Here is a 25,566-nt window from a genome sequence, read left to right on the forward strand (position 1 = left end):
CTCTGTAATTTAGATTTGGAAGGACCTTTCTCTAATATGTAATTTTCTCTCTAATTAGGATGAGTTGTTTTCCAATTTTGCATTTACAAAGAGAACAAAATAGTCTGACTCCAGGCCAAGATCCAATATGTACTTCTAGACCTGATCATAGCAATTACAAGCCTTTGTCTGCCAGACCTCCCTTTCCCACACCAAGCTTGGAGCGTAGTCTAGGGCACAGACTGAAGACAGTGATATGATCTGGAAAGAGCTGCAAGCAAGGACTAGACATCTCATGGCTTGTGCTGTCCATACACTAAGCTGTATTATCAGCTGAGGTACACCCTCCCAGTTCTCCTTATCAGCGTCTTAAGTTTGGCCCCTCTAACTCAGTACATTTTCAGTTTTGTCCCTTTCCTGTTCCAGCTCTCTACCTCAGCATCCTGGGATCATGAGAAGGATCTTTTATTCAATTTTCCAGGTCATCAAAACAATGACCACTTTAAAAAGTCCATCTACATAGGAAGATGAAATAGTATGAAACATCTGTCAGAAGGCAGAAAATTGTATCCTTTAGATTTTGCAACAAATTCTATATTTCTCACTGTGTTTAAATACTATGTACAAACAAACACTGAAAATGAACATATATTTGGTAGAATCAAAGCTCAGAAAAGCCTCAGCTTTCTTAATGATTTCTTAGAAATATATCTTTGCCCTAAGGAAGTCAAGATTTCCAAGGAAAGCACAAGTAAATTCAAGTTTTTTCTTCCTTACACTTTGTTTTCTCTTCTGCTTGGGAATGCTTGTTAAGGAACTTCATCCTTCCCAGGAAATAAAGCATGCTTAATTTCCCTGAAGTTAATCTGGAAAGCCTGATTCTATGGAAAGAAGCATGAAGGGAGATAGCAGAAACATGGCTGCCTCCTGGTCTATAAATTTTATCTTGCTCAATTCTTCACCTGCTGGGAAAGAAAAACACCAATAAGAATGTTTAACTTCATGGAAGAAGAAAAATCTAAGATGTTTTCCCACTCTACGTACAATATACTCATGACCAAACCAAACCAAACCAAACCAAAACAAAACAAAACAAAACAAAACAAAACAAAACAAACAAGAGGCTGAGCAACAACTCAGTCAGCAAAACACACACACTTGAAATCCAGGAGTCAAATCCCTGGGCTCTCTGACAAGGTCACCTGTGCTGTTTGTTGTGCTGCAGGTTAATTAGAGACCTCTCTTAGAAATTAAGTTGGAGAATCTAAGACATGGCCACTGCAGATGTTCTCCATTTGTACATGCACACACACATGCACCTGTGCGTGCACATACATAAGACATGGCCACTGCAGATGTTCTCCATTTGTACATGCACACACACACATGCACCTGTGCGTGCACATACAGGGACACATTCACACACAGGCACACACACACACACACACACACACAAGTCAGGGCATGCATTTGAAAGACAGCGAGACTAAATAGAAAGGAGATTCGTTAATTCTGAGCGGGCTTGTTTACCTGTTTTCTGCTTTAACAAATGTTCTTCTGCACACCACATCTTTATGCTCCTTCTTCCATTTTGGAGATTTATATTTGATGAAGTCTCAGAAAAATGACATGGAAAATGATTTTTGTAACTATTGCCGAGGATAGATCACCAGAGCTACATAAATTAGTTCCTTTCTCTGTACTTCATTAATTAATTTAGTATGTTTCTTTGCTTGTCAAGAGTGAGTAGAGCATGCCTTATTTAAGCCTGAGCTAGACATTTCAGGTTCATGCTGGCCTGATTAATTGATCTATTTGTCATTTAAACATTGAGCACAGGCATGGCTTTATATTTCGCTAGCTTTTAGGTCTCATACAGCATCAGGAGACAGGAGGAAAGGAAAGGAAACTGAAAGTTGGGCCAGTGATAGAAAAACCGACACCTGAGAAAATAGCCAGAATATGATTAATAAAGGTCACTGTGCTTTGAAGTTTCTGAGTTCATGTAGCCTATTCTGTGTTAAATAGCAAAATAATAATAAACAATAATACATTATGATTTTATATTACATTAATTGTATTATAGGTTATTGTTCTTGAAAGATGTGCTTGTATGTATGTATATATGTATGTGCATATGTTCATTGACATATGCTATACATTAGGTTGGAAAGACTGCTCAGTAGTTCAAAATCTTGCTGCTCTTCCAGAGATCCTGAACTTGGCATCTAGCACCCATGTGAGGAGGCTCACAACAGACTGTAACTCCAGATTCAGGGTATCCAACACCCTTATCTGTACACACTGGTACACACACAAAACATGTACAGATGTATGTACACATAAACATAAATTTAAAAAGAAGTAAACAATTATAGTATATTCTTTTTTTCCATCTTTAATAACTTGAGTATTTCTTAATACTTGAGTATTTCTTTTGCATTTCGATTATTATTCCCCTTCCTGGTTTCTGGTTCAACATCCCCCTCACCCATCCCCTTCCCCCTCTACATGGGTGTTCCCCTCTCCATCCTCCCCCCATTACCATCTTACCCCCAACAATCACGTTCACTGGGAGTTCAGTCTTAGCAGGACCAAGGGCTTCTCCTTCCACTGGTGCTCTTACTAGGATATGCATTGCTACCTATGAGGTTAGAGTCCAGGGTCAGTCCATGTATAGTCTTTGGGTAGTGGCTTTGTCCCTAGAAGCTCTGGTTGCTTGGCATTGTTGTTCATATGGGGTCTCAAGCCCCTTCAAGCTCTTCAAGTTCTTTCTCTGATTCCTTCAACGGGGGTCCCGTTCTCAGTTCAGTGGTTTGCTGCTAGCATTCGCCTATGTATTTGCTGTATTCTGGCTGTGTCTCTCAGGAGAGATCTACATCTGGTTCCTGTCAGCCTGCACTTCTTTGCTTCATCCATCTTATCTAGTTTGGTGGCTGTATATGTATGGGCCACATGTGGGGCAGGCTCTGAATGGGTGTTCCTTCTGCCTCTGTTCTAAACTTTGCCTCCCTATTCCCTCCCAAGGATATTCTTGTTCTCCTTTTAAAGAAGGAGTGAATCATTTGCATTTTGGTCATCTTTCTTGAGTTTCATGTGTTCTGGGCATCTAGGGTAATTCAAGCATTTGGGCTATTATCCACTTACCAATGAGTGTATACCATGTGTGTTTTTTCTGTGATTGGGTTACCTCACTCAGGATGATATTATAGTTTATTCTAACCAGCACAAAATACCTTACACCATGGCATATATTTCATCAGTTTAATATTTCATGTCATTATATTGGTTTCTTCTAACAAACAAAAAAGTCATTATTTGTTGTGAAAATATTAGCTTTTCAAACAGCAGTCAAGTAACTCACTCCCAGATTTTCAAATATATTCTTCATAAATGTTTTGTTGGCTATTTATATTTAGCCAGAAGCTATTTCTAAAATGCATGTGATTTATTTTAACTCCAATAATGAATAGTAAATGTTAAGTCCAAGATACAATGTTAAACAGTAATGACACTGTGATTGAATTTCAGCACTCATAGGACTAAAACCAGAAGTGAACATCTCTAAAAATGCTGAGGGCATCAGAAGTACTAAAATGTTTCAAGAACAGTGGTTAAGAAAATGTGTAAGGGTAACAAAGTTTATTAAACTCTTTAACAGGTGAAGCATATAATAACTGTGCTGGCTAGTTTTATGTCAACCTGATAGATAGTCATATGAGAGGAGGTAGCACTAATTAAGAAAATATCTCCATAGGATCAGGCTGTAGCAGAATAATGGACCCTGATTCCACATCCATTCTGTCAGATTGTGTCATTTTATTGGGGAATGAGTCCACTGATATTGAGAGACATTAATGACCAATGATTGTTATTACTGTTATTTTGATGCTTGTAGTAGCAATGTGTATCTCTCTCTCTCTCTCTCTCTCTCTCTCTCTCTCTCTCTCTCTCTGTGTGTGTGTGTGTGTGTGTGTGTGTGTGTGTGTGTGTTCTTTCTATTGATTTTGCTACTGTGAGGTCATTTATTTCTTGGGTGCAGTTACATTCCTTGTTTTGGAGTTTTTCTTCTACTATTCTCTTTAGGGATGGATCTGTGAAAAGATATTTTTTAAATTTGTTTTTTTTTCATAAAATATCTTATTTTCTCCATCTATGGTGATTGAAAGGTTTTCTGTGTATTGTAGTCTGAACTGGTATCTGTGGTTTCTTAGAGTCTGCATAACATCTGTCCAAGCCCTTCTGACTTTTAAAGTTTCTGTTGAGAAATAGGCTGTGCTTCTTATAGGTTTCCCTTCACATATTACTTGGCCTTTTCCCTTGAAGCTTTTAGTATTTTTCTTTGTTCTGTACATTTAGTGTTTTGATAATTATGTGGCAATTCTTTGGTACAGTCTATTTGGTGTTCTGCAGCCTTCTTATACATTTATAGGCATCTCTTTAGGATAGAAACTTTTTCTTCTTTGATTGTGTTGAAAATATTGACTTGGTTTGAGCTGGGATTCTTCAATTTCTATTATACTTAAATTTGTTCTTTCCATAGACTCCCAAACTTCCTGGATGTTTAGTGTTAGAAACCTTTTAGATCTAAGATTTTCTTTGACTGATGTATTAATTTCCTCTATAATATCTTCCACGCCTGAGACTATCCCTTACACCCCTTCTATTCTCTTGGTGATGCTTTTGTCTATAGTTTCTATTCTCTTACCTAGGGTTTTTCATCTCCAGGATTCCCTTGATTTCTTTATTGCTTCCTTTTCCATTTTTAAGTATTGAATAGTTTTATTGATTTCTTTCACTTATTTGATTATATTTCTTGTGTTTCTTTAAGTGATTTATTCATTTCATCTTTAAAGGCCTCTAACACTTCACAAGGTTGGATATAAGGCTATTTTCTTGTCCTTCAGCTGTGTTAGGATTACCTGGGTTGTAGTATCTAGTTGTAAGATAGTAGGTGTCTGGTGGTACTATACTGCCCTTGTTCTTACTGGCAGTATTCGCATGATGGCCTCTAGCCATCTGGTTGTTCCTGACGTTGGCAGTCCTCTGGTAATACAGGTAGAGTTGTAGGCCAGGAAATGGAGGAGAGGAATAACTGCAATTCATCACTATTGGGAGTGGTTTAGGACAACGACCTGGCAGAGGATTGTGTAGGAGGGGTCTCACATGATAGTTCCTGATATCAGCAGGCCTCCAGTAATGTAGGCAGGGCAGCGGGCTGAGAACTGAAGCTCTCAGGGAACAGGGTAGAGCTTCCGAGTTGCTGGGCTTGACCAGTGGGAGAAGGACAACCAGGAGGCAGGGAATTTGGGTATAAAAGGTTTCACATGGTTGTCTCTTGTGCCAGCCAGCCTCTGAGGTACAGCAGAGCCAGATCTGTGCACTGGGAATGCTGGGAAAGGGAGCACACAGGGAACAAGATGGAGCTCACAGATACTTGATCTGTCCAGAGAGTGGGAGTGGGGAGGACAAGCCAGCAGGAAGGGAATGGAGGAGAAGGGGTCTCACCTGGTAGTCTTTTATGACATCAGGCCTGGAAATGGAATACACAGGGGACAGGATGGCCTTTACCTCTGCCAGCTTGCAGCTGATGTGTGTGTGTGTATGTGTGTGTGTGTGTGTGTGTGTGTGTGTGTGTGTGTGTGTGTGTGTGTGTGTGTGTAAGGGGGAGATAGGGCTGGACAGTAGGGGTCTGGCCTGACAGTCCTAGAGGGCAGCAGCCCTCTGGTGATGCCAACATGTTGTCCTAGGTACTGTAAGAAAGCGGGCTGAGCAATGGATGAGAGGCAGACTAATAAGATGCAAATTCATGGCTTCTGAATCAGTTCCTGCTTCCAGATTCCCCCCCCTCTTGAGTTCCTCTCCAGAATTTCTTCAATGACAAATATCAATATGGAAGTATAAGCTAAATGAATCTTTTCCTATCCATGTTGTTTTGGGTCATATGTTTCATTATAGCAATAGTAATGATAGTCATTGTGATTTAGTTGATCTATTACTGATACCCAGTGGATGTAGTTAACAAGAGATGAATGAACAATGTTTTTTTTTTGTTTTAACGTATTTTTACATGAAATAGAATTCATTCACTTCCCACCTCTGTTTTTAAAGGTATATGTTTTTATTGGATATTTTATATATGTACATTTCAAACATTATCCCTTTCCTCCCTCTCCCATCATCCCTCACCCTGCTTCTATAAGGGTGATCCCACTCCCACCCACCCACTCCCACCTCAACACACTGGCATTCCCCTACAGTGGGGAAGCAAACCTTCACAGGACAGTAACATCCTCTGCTACATATAAGACTGGAGCCATGGGTCCCTCCATATGTACTCTTTGGTCGGTGGTTTAGTCCCTAGGAGCTCTGGGGTGTCTGTTGATTGATATTGTTGTTCCTCCTATGCAGTTGCAAACCCCTTCAGCTCCTTCAGTCCTTTTCCTAACTCCTGTATTGGAGTCCCCATGCTCACTCTGATGGTTAGCTGCAAGCATCCTCTCAGGAAACATTCATATCAGGCTCCTGTCAGCAAGCACTTCTTGGCAACAGCAATAGTGACTGGGTTTGGTGGCTGCATATGGGATGGATCGCCAAGTAGGGCACATAATGAAGTACTACTCAGCTTTAAAAACAATGACTTCATGAAATTCATAGACAAATGGATGGAACTAGAAAATATCATCCTGACGCAGGTAACATAGTCACAAAAGAACACACATGGTATGCACTCACTGAGCAGTAGATATTAGCCCCAAATCTTGGAATAGCAAAGATACAACTCACAGACAACATGGAGCTCAAGAAGAAGGAAGAATAAAATGTGGATGCTTCAGTCCTTCTTAGAACGGTGAACAAAATACTCTCGGGAAAAAATACAGAGACAAGGAGTGAACCAGAGACTGAAGGAAAGGCCATCCAGAGACTGACACCTCTCTTTTCTAACTCCAACCCTTCCCATGCTACCCATTTTCAAGTTGATAGTCTCCTTTATGTGATTGTTACTGGTACATATATGTTCATATGAACAAATATATAAATACAACTTGCCGAGTCTATTTTTATCTCTTGTGTGCATAGGATTTCAGGGATGGCCACAACATTTGACAAGTAATAATGGAGCTCTGTCAAGGGGAGATTATTTCTTTTTTTCTTTTTTCTATTTTTTGAACTCATTAGATGCTTTAATTTCTACATTAAGGTGAAAACTGAGAATAACCTCAAATGTGTGTGCACGTGGACATGAAGCAGGGGGAGAGGGAAGGGAAACCAGGAAAGGGGATAGCATTTGAAAAGTAAATAAATAAAATAACCAATAAAAATAAAATAAAAAGGAGAGTTCTCTTAATATAAATTTACTATTTTCCCTTTTCCTAGGTTTATACATCATTTTGTGGAAATTTTTAAAAATCTTAGAATGTCAGAAATTATTTTGAGACTTACTATTTGGCCTTTAAGTTTTATTACAACTCTTATGACTAAAATTCTGAATCCTCACACTCATTTTCTTCCAGAGATCAACGGCATCACACTTGTTAAAATTAGAGACATTAAAAGTCTGTGTACTCAATGAGTTAACAGCAATAAAAATATGTTGTTATTCCTCTTTTATTATCAATGTTACTAAAATTGGAACCAAGAGGCATAATAATTATTGATAGAGGTGCCACTTCTGTGTGGATGAATTCTTTTCTTCCAAAGCATCGCTCTGAGATGAAATTATTCTAAACTATGCAAAAATATGTCACCTAGAATCTTCCATATTTCATTGTTTTTATTACTTTTATTCATTTCTAAAATGAAGATCAGCCTGTGTTTTATTTTTATGATGCTTTAGCTTATCAAGCATCAAATAAATTCCAAATGTTTACTAATAATATTAATACAGACCTCTCACAGATGGGAACAATTTAGATTGTATATTCCAGTAAGGCCATCAGTCACATTTATACTACAGAAAAATAATCTTCTTGGTATCTTGGCTACCAGTGAACCTGCTTTTAAATCATTTCCACTTACATTTTTTCTCCCTCCCCTTTGGAATGCATTTTATATGAGCAACAAATAAATAGTAATGATTTGTGTTTTTGCTGTGCATGCATATTTTATTTGAGATACAGGAATGAAAGGAATCTAATGATTCTTCAGGAATATCCATAGATACAAATGCTTATCATGGTCCTTCTCATCTATGGTATCAATATACAAAGTAACCACAATAAACAAAGTAAAGGTCAGCTTAAAAGGTAAGAAAATAAATCTGTAGTACAATTTGCAACTCTGGGTGGGAAAGACAAAAGGCAAAGTGATAATTGAGCATTTATTGTGTGATAAATATATTGTACAAGGTAGACCTTAGGAAGTACATAATGAAGGAATGAAGTCTGCAGAAAGGGGGTTACTTGAATGACAGCAAGAAGACCAGATAAGTAGACAGTATCTTTCTAGAACATGTAAAAAGTAGAAAATGTAGGTCAGAGAATTGAAAGGGAAAGAAAATATGACATGGTAGTTTTCTGTTGGATTGTAATAAAAAGTCCATATTGGAATAGCTGGAGATGTTAAGATTAATGGAAACCATGATAAACTTTGTTATGATTTCTAGACAACATGACTCAAGTCTTTGGAGCATCCCAGGATTCCTCACTTCCAAGCAATTTTCAAGTTAATATTCTCTGCCAAAAACTGTCATATGGAAGTCCAGCAAAATGTCTGTGTTTCACCTTAAGTTCACATTCTCCTAATAAATATTATTGAATTTGACTAAAATATTAGAAAAGATAAATATATTTGCATGTCTACTTATCTATTAATATTATCTTTCTGTTTGTCCAGTGAAAGAAATATTAGGAACCCTGTTAAATAAATACTAATATATTCTAGCTAAGGTTTGTGTTTCTCCTCTACTCTTATCATTGTTGGGTGTGTACATATGTACAGCTGCTTGAAGTTAAGCAAGGGTGTGTGTGTGTGTGTGTGTGTGTGCATGCACGTATGTGTGTGCATCTAAGTGTGTGGGTATGTGTGTGTGGTGTGTAATACCAATTTAAGGTCAGAGGATAACATCTGGTGTAGTCAGATGGAGACATAAAACTTACATGGCTGACAGGCTAGCCAGTGAGCCTCAAGGACTTTCCTATCTCTGCCTCCCCAGGGCTGGGGTTATAAGTATGAGTTTTCTGGATGTGATGCTCTTTTTCTTAGGTTATGAGGATCAAATTCAGATTTTTCTGACTTGGCTGAACTCTCTTTAGCCCTTCCATTTCACATATTAATTCTTAATTCTCTCACCTACTTATTAGCAAGTTTCACTCATTGAGATGAACAAGGTTAAGATAAGTCAATTAAACTGGAGAAAAGTATAATTCTTCACAATCTCACAATTTCAATCTATAGTTTTATATCCCTGCTGCATCAAGAGGAAGTCATCATGGAACATTGCAGCAGGAAACCATGTAGAGAAGGATGTTTACTTCATAGAAGCCAAAGAGCCAAGAGAGAAGAAAAGAAAGAAATCACAATTTCCTTGAAACAGCGTGACCCCAATGTCCTGCCTTTCTTCCTCGAGGAGGCTTTCTATCACTTCCAAAAAACACGTTAGACTGGTGACTCTGCATTTAACAAATGGGATTTAAGAATGTGTATCATCCAAAACACAAGAAGTAGAAAATCTATTGCTCATTTACACCCACATTTACTGTTTGCCACACTCAAGTTTTATTGAATCGCACTCTGGAAAGCATTAAATAATTATGCTAAAGTATGATTAATTATATTGAAGAGTTACTTAGGTCCCATTTGGGTTGTTACCTCTAACAGCTAAGAGAAAGTCATTTAGCACTAAGAAGCCCAATGGGGAAAATGCATAAAGTTCCTTAAAATTTCAATCATTACATTGAGAAGACAATACAAACTTTAAATAGTTGTAAAAAATGGATATATAGAAGACAACTTAAATAAAAATACTCTAGATGCCAGGAAGGAGTGGAATCCAAAAAAATTATCTAATACAGCATTCTACCCTTCCATCTCAAGAGACAAGCAACAAGGGGTTTTCTAAAAGTTGTCTTGGTTTTTGGGGGAGGGGAGGAGTGTTATAAAATAAACATAGTGATGGAGAAATCTCTCAAGGTTAATAGTAAAGAGTAAGGGCTGCTCTTTGAGATGTCTCAAGTTCAGTTTCTATCACCAACATCTGGAGACTTACAACCTGTTTACCTTTGACTCCAGCTCCAAATGATCTTCTGGCCTCTGGTGTTAGGTACCAAAACATTATAAAACATACACATGAATTTGGTAGTGTTCTTTCTGTTTCTATTTTGTGGAACAGTTTGAAGAGTATTGGCATTGGATCTTCTTTGAAAGTCTGATAGAATTCTGTACTAAACCCATCTGGTCCTGGAATTCTTTTGATTGGGAGCCTTTTAATGACTGCTTATATTTCTTTAGGGATTATGAGACTGACTATTTAGATGGTTTATCTGATCCTGATTTAACTTTGGTACCTGGTATCTGTCTAAAAAATTGTCCATCTCATCCAGATTTTCCAGTTTTGTAGAGTATAGGGTTTTGTAATAGGATCTCATAATTTTTTTAAATTTCCTTAGTTCCTGTTGTATGTCTTTCTTTTCATTTCTGATTTTGTTAATTTGGATACTGACTCTGTGCCCTCTGGTTAGTCTGGGTGCGGGCTTATCTATCTTGTTGATTTTTTTCAAAGAACAGCTCCTGGTTTTGTTGATCCTTTGTATAGTTCTTTTTGTTTCTACTTGACTAATTTCAGTATTGATTTTGTTCGTTTCCTGCAGTCTACTCCTTTTGGGTGTATTTGCTTCTTTTTAATCTGTAGCCTTCAGATGTGCTGTCAAGCTGTTAATGTATGCTCTCTTCAGTTTCTTTTTGGAGGCACTCAGATCTATGAGATTTCCTCTTAGCACTGTTTTCATTGTATCCCATAAGTTTGGGTATGCTGAGACTTCATTTTTATTAAATTCAAAAAATTCTTTAATTTCTTCCTTCCTTTCTTTCTCCCTTTCTTTCTTTCTTTCTTTCTTCCTTTCTTTCTTTCTTCCTTCCTTTCTTTCTTTCTTTTGTCATTCACCAAGTTATCATTGAGTAGAACATTATTCAACTTCCATGTATATGTGGGTTGTCTATTGTTTTTATTGTTATTGAAGACCAGCCTTAGTCCAGTGTGACCAGATAGGAGGCATGGGACTATTTCAATCTTCTTGTATCTGTTGAAGACTGTTTTGTGACCAATTATATGGTCAATTTTGAGGAAGGCACCATGAGGTGCTGAGAAAAAAAATATATTCTTTTATTTTAGTGTGAAATGTTCTATAGATATCTGTAAAATCCATTTGGTTCATAACTTCTGGTAGTTTCACCATGTCACTGTTTAGTTTCTGTTTCCATGATCTTTCCATTGCTGAGAGTGGGGTGTTGAAGTCTCCCACTATTCCTGTGTGAGATGCAATGTGTGTTTTGAACTTTAGTAAATTTTTTAATGAATGTAGGTGTCCTTGCATTTGGAGCATAGATATTAAGAATTGAGAGTTTATCTTGGCAGTTTTTCCTTTGATGAGTATGAAGTGTACTTCCTTATCTTCTTTGATAACTTTTGGTTGAAAGTCAATTTTATTTGATAATAGAATGGCTACTCCAGAACTCCTAAACCTGATAAACAATTTTAGCTAAGTGGCTGGATATAAAATTAACTCAAACAAATCAGCCTCTGCTACTCAAAGGATGAACAAGCTGAGAAACAAATTAAGAAAATGACACGCTTCACAATAGTTAAAAAGAATAAAAAAATTCCTTGGTATGACTCTAACCAAGGAAGTGAAAGATCTGTATGACAAGAACTACAAGTCTCTGAAGAAAGTAATCGAAGGAGGTCTCAGCAAATGAAAAGATCTCATGGATTGGCAGGATTAATATAATAAAAATGGCCATCTTGCCAAAACAATCTAGAGATTCAATGCAATCTCAATCAAAACTCCAACTCAATTCTTCACAGAGTTAGAAATGAATTTACAAATTCATTTGGAATAACAACAACAAAACAAACAAACAAAGAAATAAACAAAACAAAAAAACCTGGGATAGTGAAAACTATTCTCAACGATAAAAGAACTTCTGGGGGAATCACTATCCTTGGCCACAGTCGGTATTACAGAGCAATCCTTATAAAAACTGCATGTTCTTGGTTCAGAGACAGACAGATTGAACAATTGTTCACCAGACCCAGAAATGAACCAACACACCTATGATCACTTGATCTTTGACAAAGAAGCTAAAACCATCCAGTGGAAAAAAGAAAACATCTTCAACACATAGTGCTGGTTCAACAGGAGGTCAGCATGTAGAAAAATGCAAATAAACCCATTTATAACCCCTGTACAAAACTTAAGTCCAAGTGGATCAAGGACCTTCACATCAAACCAGATACACACAAACTAATACAAGGAAAAGTGGGGAAGAGCTTCAAACAGATGGCACTGGGGAAAAGTTCCTGAACAAAACACCAATGGCTTATGCTCTAAGATCAAGAATCGACAATTGAGACATCATAAAATTGCAAAGCTTCTATACGGTAAAGGACACTGTCATTAAGACAAAATAGCAACAAAGAGATTGAGAAAAGATCTTTACCGATCCTAGATCCAATAGAGGGCTAACATCCAAAATATATAAAGAATCAAGAAGAGAGACATCAGAGAGCCAAATAGCTCTATTAAAAAATGGGGTAGAGAGCTAAACAAAAATTCTCATTGAGGAATAGTGAATGGATGAGAAGTATCTAAAAAAATGTTCAACACCATTAGTCAACAGGGAAATGCAAATCAAAACAACCCTGAAATTCTACCTCATACCAGTCAAAATGGCTAACATCAAAAACTCAGGTGACTACAGATGCTGGCTAGGATGTGGAGTAAGAGGAACACTCCTCCATTTTTTGGTGGGATTGTAAACTGGTACAACCACTCTGGAAATCAGTCTGGAGGTTCCTCAGAAAATTAGACATTGCACTACCTAAGGACCCAGCTATACCTCTCTTGGGCATATACCAAAATGATGTTCTAACATACAAGGACACATGCTCCACTATGTTCATAGCAGCCTTATTTATAATAGCCAGAAGCTTGAACGAACCCAGATGCTCTTCAACAGAGGAACGAATACAGAAAGTATGGTACATATACACAATGGAATACTATCCAACTCTCAAAAACAATGACTTCATGAAATTCATAGGCAAATGAAAGGAACTCAAAGTTATCCTGAGTGAGATAACCCAATCACAAAAGAACACACATGATATGCACTCACTGATAAGTGGATATTAGCCCAAAAGTTCAAATTACCCAAGATAAAATCCACAGACCACATGAACCTCAAGAAGAAGACTACCAAAGTATGACTTCTTCAGTCCTTCTTAAAAGGGGGAACAAAAATATTCATAGGAGGAGATATGGAGACAAAATGTAGAGCAGAGACTGAAGAAACGACCATTCAGAGCCTATCCCAGATGGGTATACAGCCCATTTATATACAGTCACCAAAACTAGATTATATTGATGAAGCTAAGAAGTGCGTACTGACAGGAGCCTGATCTAGCTGTCTCTTGAGAGGCTCAGCCAGAGCATGTCAAATAAAGAGGCGAATGTTAGCAGCAAACCATTGGACTGAGAATGGGATCCCCTTTAGAGGAATTATAGAAAGGATTGAAGGAGGGAGCTGAAGGGGCTTGCAACCCCATAATAACAACAATACCAACCAACCAAAGCTCCCAGAAACGTAACCACTACCCAAAGACTACACACAGACAGACCCCTGGCTCCAGCTACATATGTAGCAGAAGATGGCCTTTTTGGGCACCAGTGGGAAGAGAAGCCCTTGGTCCTGCCAAGGCTGGACACCCAGGTGTAGGGGAATGTCAGGGCAGGGATGTGGGAAGGGGTGGGTTGTGGGGGAGGGTGAACACCCTCACAAAAGAAGGGGGAGGGGGAATGGAATAAGGGACTCATGAATGGGAAACCAGGAAAGGGTTTAACATTTGAAATGTAAATTTAAAAATCCAATAAAAAAGAAAGAAGAAACAATAAGGAACAATATGCTAACAATAATCAAAGATAAAACAAAATTAAAATAAGGAAAAAAACTAAGGTGACAGCAGATGCTGGCTAGGATGTGCAGAAAGAGGAATACTACTCCACTTTTGGTGGGATTGCAACCTGGTACAACCATTCTGGAAATCGGGCTGGTGGTTCCTCAGAAAATAGGACATAGTACTACCTGAGGACCCAGCTATACCTCTCTTGGGCATATACCCCAAAGATGTTCCAACATAAAACAAGGACACATGCTTCTCTATGTTCATAGCAGCTCTATTCATAATATCCAGAAGATAGAAAGAACCCAGATGTCCTTCAACAAAGGAATGCATACAGAAAATGTGGTACATTTACACAATAGAGTACTACTCAGCTATTAAAAACAACAACTTCATGAAATTATTAGGCAAATGGATGTAACTAGAAAATATCTTCCTGAGTGAGGTAACCCAGTCACAAAAGAACACACACGGAATGCACTCACTGATAAGTAGATATTACCCCCAAATCTTGGACTACTCAAGATACAATTTATAGACCATATAAAGCTCAAAAATAAGGAAGACAAATATGGGAATTCTTCAGTCCTTAGAAGGGTGAAGAAAATACCCTCAGGCAGAAGAAATACAGGGACAATGAGTGGAGCAGAGACTGAAGGAAAGGCTATCCTGAGACTGTACCACCTGGGGATCTATCCCATATTAAGCCACCAAACCCAGTCACTATTGCTGAAGCCAAGAAGTTCTTGCTGACAGGAACCTGATAGGGAACCCTCCTGAGAGGCTCTGCCAGAGCCTTACTGTTACAGACTAAGATGCTTGAAGCTAACCAGCAGACTGAGCATGGGGACCCCAATGGAGGAATTAGAGAAAGGACTGAAGGAGTGGAAGGGGTTTGCAACCCCATAGGAAGAACAACAATATCAACCAACCAGAACCCCCAGAGCTCTGAGAGACTAAACCACTAACTAAAGAGTACACATGGGGGGATATCTGCCTCCAGCCCCATATGTAGCAGAGTCTGGTATTGTCTAACACCAATATGAGGAAGCTCTGTGAAGGCTCATTTCCCCAGTTTAGGGGAATGCCACGGTGCTGAGGTGGGAATGGTTGTGTGGGTGAAGGAGCACCCTCATAGAAGCAGGGGGAGGGAGGATGGGAGATGGGGGAATGGGGAGAGGGGATAGCATTTAAAATGTATATACATTAACTATGCAATAAATAAAGTCAAAAAATTATATCCATATTAAGATATGCACACTAATTAGATGATGTGATTCAAATCTTAAAGGAATAGTGAACATGGGGCTAGAGAGATGGTTCAGCACCTCGAGCTTTCCCTTTTCTCTGTCTTTTTACAGACAACTGGAGCAAGTTTATTTCTCTAAACCCATGTTACATGGCTCACAAACACCTATAACTTTAGCTCCAGGGGATCAGACATCCTTCTGAATTCCATGAACACCTGCATATATGTGCACATACATGTACACACAGAGACACATAAATAAATAATAAAATAAAATTTAATATCCCAAATAAATAGAGCATGTAGTTTATGAATTCTAGTCCATTTTTTCTATAAATCTTAATATGATACCTCTGTTCAAAATAAAATATACAAACACATACACACACACACACATACAGTCACACACAAACAAACTCAATTGGTGAAAATAAATATAAATTTTTTAAACAAAATAAACCTAATGATTCCATGCTTCTTTTGGAGTAATAACAAGACAATATTCAAGAAATAAAGTTTTATTTATATTAGCTCTTTATTAGGATTCTGTTGCTTGGAGAACATGATCATGTTATCTTAATGATTTATGGTACTAGACATTAATATAATAATAAAACCACACAGTTGGTGGGTTTTCAGTGTGCCTGGATGCTTTACTCTGGATATAATGAGTGTACCTTGTGCATTCTGCCTCCAGCAACAAATGGGAAGAAAGATCTGTAACTAATCATCTGAGTGCTTGAAAGTTTCTGGAGTTTTTGAGCTAAGGTATTTGTTACCAAATCTCCCTCTCTCTCTGCTGCTGTAACTTCATGTGATTATGTGAATATTTTAGATTATTGAAAAGTCACTGTCCACTAAGGTAGAAAGTGAATGTATAAGGCTGTGATGTCTATTACACTGGATTTCCATTGGTAACACATGGAAATAAAGCTTAAGCGTCAGAAGAATGGAAACAGCCGCTAAGAACCACTGATATCTCAGAAGCAGACATCACAGCATTTACGAGGTATAGAGAAGAACTATATTCAAGGCCAATACCTAAACATAGTAAAAGCCATATACAGCAAACCACTAGCTAACATTAAACTAAATGGAGAGAAACTTGAAGCAATCCCACTAAAATCAGGGACTAGACAATGCTGCCCACTCTCTCCCTACTTATTCAATATAGTTCTTGAAGTTCTAGCCAGAGCAATCAGACAACAAAAGGAGGTCAAGGGGATACAGATCGGAAAAGAAGAAGTCAAAATATCACTTTTTGCAGATGATATGATAGTATATTTAAGTGATCCCAAAAGTTCCACCAGAGAACTACTAAAGCTGATAGACAACTTCAGCAAAGTGGCTGGGTATAAAATTAACTCAAATAAATCAGTAGCCTTCCTCTACACAAAAGAGAAACAAGCTGAGAAAGAAATTAGGGAAATGACACCCTTCATAATAGACCCAAATAATATAAAGTACCTCGGTGTGACTTTAACCAAGCAAGTAAAAGATCTGTACAATAAGAACTTCAAGACTCTGAAGAAAGAAATTGAAGAAGACCTCAGAAGATGGAAAGATCTCCCATGCTCATGGATTGGCAGGATTAATATAGAAAAAATGGCCACTTTACCAAAAGCGATCTACAGATTCAATGCAATCCCCATCAAAATACCAACCCAATTCTTCAAAGAGTTAGACAGAACAATTTGCAAATTCATCTGGAATAACAAAAAACCCAGGATAGCTAAAACTATCCTCAACAATGAAAGGACTTCAGGAGGAATCACTATCCCTGAACTCAAGCAGTATTACAGAGCAATAGTGATAAAAACTGCATGGTATTGGTACAGAGACAGACAGATAGACCAATGGAACAGAATTGAAGACCCAGAAATGAACCCACACACCTATGGTCACTTGGTTTTTGACAAAGGAGCCAAAACCATCAAATGGAAAAAAGATAGCATTTTCAACAAATGGTGCTGGTTCAACTAGAGGTCAACATGTAGAAGAATGCAGATCGATCCATGCTTATCACCCTGTACAAAGCTTAAGTCCAAGTGTATCAAGGACCTCCACATCAAACCAGATACACTCAAACTAATAGAAGAAAAACGAGGGCAGCATCTCGAACACATGGGCACTGGAAAAAAATTTCCTAAACAAAACACCAATGGCTTATGCTCTAAGATCAAGAATCAACAAATGGGATCTCATAAAACTGCAAAACTTCTGTAAGGCAAAGGACACTGTGGTTAGGACAAAACGGCAACCAACAGATTGGGAAAAGATCTTTACCAATCCTACAACAGATAGAGGCCTTATATCCAAAATATACAAAGAACTCAAGAAGTTAGACCGCAGGGAGACAAATAACCTTATTAAAAAATGGGGTTCATGGAAGAGCTTGAAGGGGCTCGAGACCCCATATGTACAACAATGCCAAGCAACCAGAGCTTCCAGGGACTAAGCCACTACCTAAAGACTATACATGGACTGACCCTGGACTCTGACCTCATAGGTAGCAATGAATATCCTAGTAAGAGCACCTTACTAGGCCCTGGGTCCTGCTAAGACTGAACCCCCAGTGAACTAGACTGTTGGGCGGAGGGCAGCAATGGGGGGAGGGTGGGGAGGGGAACACCCATAAGGAAGAGGAGGGGGGAGGGGGATGTTTGCCCGGAAACCGGGAAAGGGAATAACACTCGAAATGTATATAAGAAATACTCAAGTTAATAAAAAAATGGGGTTCAGAGCTAAACAAAGAATTCACAGCTGAGGAATGCCGAATGGCTGAGAAACACCTAAAGAAATGTTCAACATCTTTAGTCATAAGGGAAATGCAAATCAAAACAACCCTGAGATTTCACCTCACACCAGTGAGAATGGCTAAGATCAAAAACTCAGGTGACAGCAGATGCTGGCGAGGATGAGGAGAAAGAGGAACACTCCTCCATTGTTGGTGGGATTGCAGACTGGTACAACCATTCTGGAAAGCAGTCTGGAGGTTCCTCAGAAAATTGGACATTGAGCTGCCTGAGGATCCAGCTATACCTCTCTTGGGCATATACCCAAAAGATGCCCCAACATATAAAAAAGACACGTGCTCCACTCTGTTCATAGCAGCCTTATTTATAATAGCCAGAAGCTGGAAAGAACCCAGATGCCCTTCAACAGAAGAATGGATACAGAAAATGTGGTACATCTACACAATGGAATATTACTCAGCTATCAAAAACAATGACTTTATGAAATTCGTAGGCAAATGGTTGGAACTGGAAAATATCATCCTGAATGAGGTAACCCAACCACAGAAAAACACACATGGTATGCACTCATTGATAAGTGGCTATTAGCCCAAATACTTGAATTACCCTAGATGCCTAGAACAAATGAAACTCAAGACACATGATCAAAATGTGAATGCTTCACTCCTTCTTTAAAAGGGAAACAAGAATACCCTTGGCAGGGAATAGAGAGGCAAAGATTAAAACAGACACAGAAGGAACACCCATTCAGAGCCTGTCCCACATGTGGCCCATACATATACAGCCATCCAATTAGACAAGATGGATGAAGCAAAGAAGTGCAGGCCAACAGGAGCCGGATGTAGATCGCTCCTGAGAGATACAGCCAGAATACAGCAAACACAGAGGCGAATGCCAGCAGCAAACCACTGAACTGAGAATAGGACCCCCGTTGAAGGAATCAGAGAAAGAACTGGAAGAGCTTGAAGGGGCTCGAGACCCCATATGTACAACAATGCCAAGCAACCAGAGCTTCCAGGGACTAAGCCACTACCTAAAGACTATACATGGACTGACTCTGGACTCTGACCTCATAGGTAGCAGTGAATATCCTAGTAAGAGCACCAGTGGAAGGGGAAGCCCTGGGTCCTGCTAAGACTGAACCCCCAGTGAACTAGATTGTTGGGAGGAGGGCGGCAATGGGGGGAGGATTGGGAGGGGAACACCCATAAAGAAGGGGAGGGGGAGGGGGATGTTTGCCCGGAAACGGGAAAGGGAATAATACTCGAAATGTATATAAGAAATACTCAAGTTAATAAAAAAAAAAGAAAGAAAGAAAGAAAAGAAAAGAAAAGACATGACCGTAGCAGAGAAGTTGAAGCGGTAACTCCATGGTTAGGAGCACTCGATTCTCTCTTACCGCAGAGCTGCATTCAGTTCCTCAAACCCACAAGACGTCACACAGTTACCTGTTTCTGTTCCAGAGGTCCTGATGTCCTCCTCTGACCTCGAGGAGCACCGCAGACCCGGTGCACATAAATACATGCAGCCAAGCATTCATACACATAAAAAATAAATCTGTCAAAAAGACATAAAAATACAATTTCTTTGACAAATGGAAGACTATAAGTTTTATACTTAGATACTATTAGAAAATTAAATAAGAAATGTAGAACTTTTAGTAAATAAAGAAAGAAAAGTGTAGAGCTGACTCAAACCCTCCCAGCTTAGATTGTTTCCCAGATTTAGGAATTTTTACTTGCAGCGAAGTTAGGAGATTCTCAAGAATACTGACTAACGGACTGAAACCTGTATATAGCGTAGAAGGGAATTATCTACAGGCAAGATGAAAACTGGACCATGAATATTTGTTTGTGGACATTGATAGAACATCAGATAGTCCTCCAGCCTCTTGGCTCTGTGCACACACCACTGTGGTCTGCTTATGAGACACAATGACTCTTGTGAATGGCTGGCTTCTATATGGATGGATTTTGTTGACAGCCATCTGAGGTCACCCATTCTTCTTCCCATACATGTTGGTTCTGCGAATGTTCAACATCTGGAAAGGCTGGAGAGAAACTTTCTCCTGTCAAATAATAGTTATATACAAAGTGTCTGAGTAAAAATGGTGGCAAAAGCTATTCACTGTGTTAAAAAAAAATCTGATCTTACAATAGGCCACAGGAGACTAAAATGACTAAGAGGGCCACAAATATCAGAGTGCTACTTTACTGAGTAAACTTCTTTAAAAATAGTCAGGTTACCAAAAATAAAATAAATATAAAATAATTGAAATGATTCAACATAGCTTGCCCTAAAAACAAAGTTCATGTCCTAACTCCCACCTTCAAAGTGAGGAAACAGGAATTTGTGACCCATCATATGTAATTCAATAAAATTTCAAGCACTTAGGGATTTCTACCAACTTATTCAGACCTTCTTAATAATGCTTGATTAAATGTGACTATAACTTTAAACTACCAATTTTACCTTTAGTAATAAGATTATAAGTTCTTGAAGGCAAAGGAACTGCCACATATATTTATCACGGGAAAGAATGTGAAATTGAGACTCACAAAATATTACAGCTATTTATTTGTGTGTATTACAGCTATTTATTTGTGTGCCTACACACACACACACACACACACACACATTCTCTCTCTCACACACACACATGCATGCACGCACACACACACGCACACGCACACGCACATGAGTGTGTGTGCTTGCGTGTATGTATGCTGTGTGTATGTCTGTGGTGAGTATGTGTGCTTGTTTGCGTTTGCAGGTGCTTATGTGCACATGTTCAGGAAGCTCCGGACAATATAGGAGGATCGAGTCTCCCTTGCTTCCCCTGCATCCTAGGGACCAAACTCAGCATTTCAGAATAAACTACTTTCCACACTGAGTCTGGAATCCAAAATGTAAGTCTCACGGTCTTTTCAGAAAAAAAAACCCAAGGAATCAAATGCCATGCCAACATTCAAATGATTATATATATATATATATATATATATATATATATATCACATATGTGTATATGTACATACATATATGCTTTTATTATAAAAGCATCACTAAAGCAGAATTAAAAAAAGAAAAACAATGTTACATTTTAGTCAGAATGACAATAATTAATGGGTGGAAAACTGAGACTTGATTTTTATTTGTTCTGCTCTCTTTACCCCAATTTACCAATAGCACCTCCAAAGAAGATATTAATTTGATGAATGTGTGAAAACTTTCAAAGTTAGAGAGAATGAAGAAGCTAAATTAGAAGAGTTCTTAATAATGTAGTGCAGTGTAGTATCCATTCTGCAAACCACAATAGGCATTAAAGAGTATTAGCATATCTTAGTGAAATTTTAAAGAAAGGAAGAAAAAGGAGATCAGCTTTATCATCTAAAATCAATTGGCTACAGTCGATGAGCGCCGGCTAGCTCATACTGGGGAGTAATAAACAAGACTCTATAAAGAATGAATCATGTCAGATTAATCTAATTTCCTTATATGTCAGACTGACTTCTGAGATCAAGGAAAAGTAATAGATTAAATATATCTTGTTGTTAACAAGACTTTCGATACAGTTCCATTTAACACCATCAATCGTTATACAAACAAAGCAGGACATGGCTGAGTCTGCAGGTAGCAGAGGGGTTGGCATGTGTTTGGAAAGTGGTGAGATAATGACATTATTGGCTGGGAAAGGCTGGGAGGCGTGGCAGGTCACATGAGTACCTACCCTATTCCATGGCAACCAGACATAGTGTGATACGTCAACTGCATGGGCTTTTAATCATTAATCTGTCTTGATTTTGTGCAAGCAACTATATGCATGAATGTGTATTAAGTGTGTGCCTGACACACTTGGAGCGGAGAAGGACTTGTAGCATCATCTATGGAGTAATAAAATAGTTACATGTCACCCAGCATACACATAGAGAATTGAATCCAGCTTCTGAAAGAGCAGCAAGCACTCTGTAGCTGAGCCATTTCTCCAGTCCCTAAAACGATGATTAAAACAAATAAACAAACAAACAAACATGCTGGGGTGTACTCAGAGTGCGCTACGTGAAGAGGAATATAAAGAGGCAAACAGAGCACTTAGCTTATAGAGATGCTGTAAGAAGCTGACAGTGATGTTATTTCCATCATCCTATCAGCTGGAGGGCATTTAGACAGGTAAATTACTTTTTAGACTCTGGAAAGTTAACATTTTACATTTTATTCATTGCTGGGGTGATTCATTTTTGGATGGCCTCAAAAAATGAATTATTGTAAAAATACTCAACCCTAATTTAATTGAACAATGAAAAGTAAATTATTTCTGCATGTTCTGCCGTGTTAAAACAAAAAAGGAGAAATAAATGAAAATTACAATTTTATGTCCAGTTAACTCAGAAATAATAACCAATTAGTTCTATTTCCATGATATCTAGTAGGTTTAGTTATTTCTTAACATACTACAGGTTTATATTTATTCGTGTCTATAAAACTTGGCAAGAGGTAGTCTAATTTCCTTTAGATAATCTGATTTGTTTTCATTAAAATCTTTATAACACAAAGTTACTTCTGTTTATAATTTTTTGACACTATACTGTTTATAATTTTTAGGCTACACTTAAAGATGCTTTGTTTTTGCTTAAACCTAACTTTAACTATACAACTCTTTGAAGGGTCATACAACATAAGGCAATTTTTCATGAAAATATTAGCATGCTTATTTTATAGGTACATCATATCCATTATACCTTTTTATGATGCAAAATTATTTAATATTAAATTAACTTATAGATACATAATTTCCCCCTGATGTTTTCCTACATGTTCAATATGTGTGCAGTGTAAGAGGAAGAGAATGTACGAATTTACAGCCAGGTATTGGTGTGCCCTGATAAAGTATTTCCATAGCACACAGGAAGTCTCGAATTTGATTGTCAACCTTGCATAAGCTAGGTGTGGTCCTGTTCAACATCAGTTGATTTTTTTTCAAGGTGGCTATGGTTTAGTTCCTCGTTAGGCCATTGATTGTGGATATTTTTAAAAGACTTTATTGATTGATCAATTGATTGATTGATGTATTTTACCTGCATGTGTTTATATACATGCCCTGAGGACAAAGGCCAGAAGAGAACATCAGATCCTGGGGAACTGGGGTTATCAGTAGTTGGTAGCATCAGCACGCATTCTCCAGACCTCATGTGGAAGCTGCATGAGAATAGATAGTACTCTCATCCCCCTAGCATCTGTCCAGCCCCATGCCTTGTACTCTTAATCTGTTGAGCAATGAAAAGCTATATTTGACTCGACAGATAAACTCACTCTAACTGAAGCTGAAAATACAATTAATGATACCATTCTGCCTTCATATTTTAATAGCTTTAATGGTACGTTATGGAGTTGAGACATTATGAAACATTATTTAAAGCCATGAGAAATTTTAGTGACAGATGAGACTATTAGGCTTGGTAACATCCCTGTGACAAAATCAAGTCTTCCAGCCCAAAGTCAAATATGGTATATTTTCACAGCATGGACGTATATGAATATAGTGTTTTCAAACAGGAAATTGAAGTATCACTACAAGTCTGTAATCCCAGCACTATTGAGGTAGACACAGCTGGATCCCGGAATCAGCCTAATAAGTAATGAGTTTCAGGTCATCTAGACCTACACAGTAAGATATTTGTGTTTAAAAAGAAATGAATACAATTAAGTTCTCTTATCTTTTTAAAATTGAAAATAGATTCTTCTCTCATAAAATACATTCCCACCACAGTTATCTCCCCTCCCGTCCTCACGTCCTCACAGCACTGCAGCTCTGCTGCCAGCAACCTCCCCTGCTCCCAGATCTCCCACTCCATTCCCCTCATAAAAAAGCAGGCTTCCAAGAAAGAACAGCCAACCCAAACTAAACAAGGTACAATGTGACAGAAAAATCTCTTATTATCAAGGCTGAACAAGGCCACCCAATAGGAGTAAAAGAGTCCAAAGATCAGGTAGAAATGCCAGAGATATAGTGGCTTATACCAGTGTAAGGAGTCCCACAAAAGCACCAAGCTAACAGCCATGTCATGTACACAGAGGACCTGGTGCAGAGCCCTACAGGCCCTGTGCTTGCTGCTTGTCTTTGTTCTTCTCTCTCTCTGCTCCTTTCTTTTCCTGGCAGCAACTGTAGGATTCAGAAGAATCTTTAATATCCTTAAGAAGCCACCCTCCACTCTCCACTTCTGACCTTTTTTCCACAGTCATCCATCCATGTATATATTAGTTTTTCCATATGTATTTTGTGGATACTCTCTCTCTCTCTCTCTCTCTCTCTCTCTCTCTCTCTCTCTCTCTCTCTCTCTGTGTGTGTGTGTGTGTGTGTGTGTGTGTGTGTATATACATATATATGCCTCAGTGTATGTAGTGTGTGTGGGGGGTGTGGGGGTGTGTTCCTTTCATCCTCACTGAGAAGAGTTGAAAAACACACCAACTTATTGAAATAAAACTACACTCTCAAAGAATGAGATGATTGGCCACGGTCATCCACAGGTCAAATGCAGTCCTGGCTTTTTGGTACTCCACTCTGCCGAGTCACTTCTTCTCTACCCTGAATGTTGAGTGTAGAATAAGATAATTTTGAATTTTACCTCTCTTGAAATGAATATTCATAAACACAACTGGTTTAAACAAAAAGTGGCTTTTCACCTTTCATGACTACTTGTGATTTTATGGAGGGATCTCACAATGTATCAGTGAAGGCATCTTGCCCCAACTGAGCTAAGATTAAAAAGAATATCTATTTCATTCTTTCAAACCAATAGCTGGGTCAGGGTTTCATAAAAGGGTAAACTGTTGCACCAATCAGATATAGTGCTCAGGTTGTGTTGAGGACACCCTTTTCCAGACCCCTTTTGTCTGTCTTCTACCTGACAATGTCAGCATACCACATGTCAAACTCAAGACCCAGTCAAACCAACAGAAACTTCTAAGACCTTGCTCATGGGTATTTATTTTATTCTAAGCTTTCAGTTGCTAAGCCAAAGAAATCACATAGTATCACTTGTGGACCATTTTCACTATGTGTTTTAAATATGGTCATCACTAGAGAGGTTCTCTGGTTTTGTTCTACTGAGCATAATTGGTAAATTTCAATAATGTGCAAAGTGGATCAAGTATTTATTCATAATTTTGTGTCAAACTCTTGTATCTTTATCCCCCTCTTGCCCTAAGATAAGAACATGATACAGGAAGCCAGTGAAGGTCAATACCAGAGATTTTCAGCTCATGCATACTCACACTGTAAAGTAGGACGTCAGTGAAAGGTTAAGTTTAAAGTAAGTAGATGTACAGCATTCTCCACCAAGCCAAATATTCAATTCTGGAGGGAGGCTATCATTAACTCAAAAAATAGGAAACTTAACAGACTCAGGTGCTGAACTAACCTAAGAAATCACAGAAGCTCCTGTATCACAGGTTTCACAGGCCCCTCC

The 25,566-nt window shown here is 38.4% G+C and overlaps 1 long non-coding RNA gene across 4 annotated transcripts; it reads right to left on the reverse strand.

Moving 5' to 3' along the window:
* Window positions 1–563: 563 nt before the first annotated feature.
* On the reverse strand, window positions 564–25,566 carry LOC120102315 (uncharacterized). Of its 4 annotated transcripts, none has more exons than XR_010066196.1 (5): window positions 25,373–25,535; window positions 19,552–19,660; window positions 2,533–2,623; window positions 1,510–1,594; window positions 564–941 (listed from the first exon to the last, which is right to left on the reverse strand). It is a non-coding gene; the product is annotated as an uncharacterized LOC120102315 (long non-coding RNA). The 4 variants fall into 4 exon arrangements; XR_010066195.1 differs by having other exon boundaries at window positions 564–944; XR_005503654.2 differs by lacking the exon at window positions 2,533–2,623 and having other exon boundaries at window positions 564–944; window positions 25,373–25,566.

This window comes from Rattus norvegicus, chromosome 4 (genome assembly GCF_036323735.1).
Source record: "Rattus norvegicus strain BN/NHsdMcwi chromosome 4, GRCr8, whole genome shotgun sequence".
NCBI lineage: Eukaryota > Metazoa > Chordata > Mammalia > Rodentia > Muridae > Rattus > Rattus norvegicus.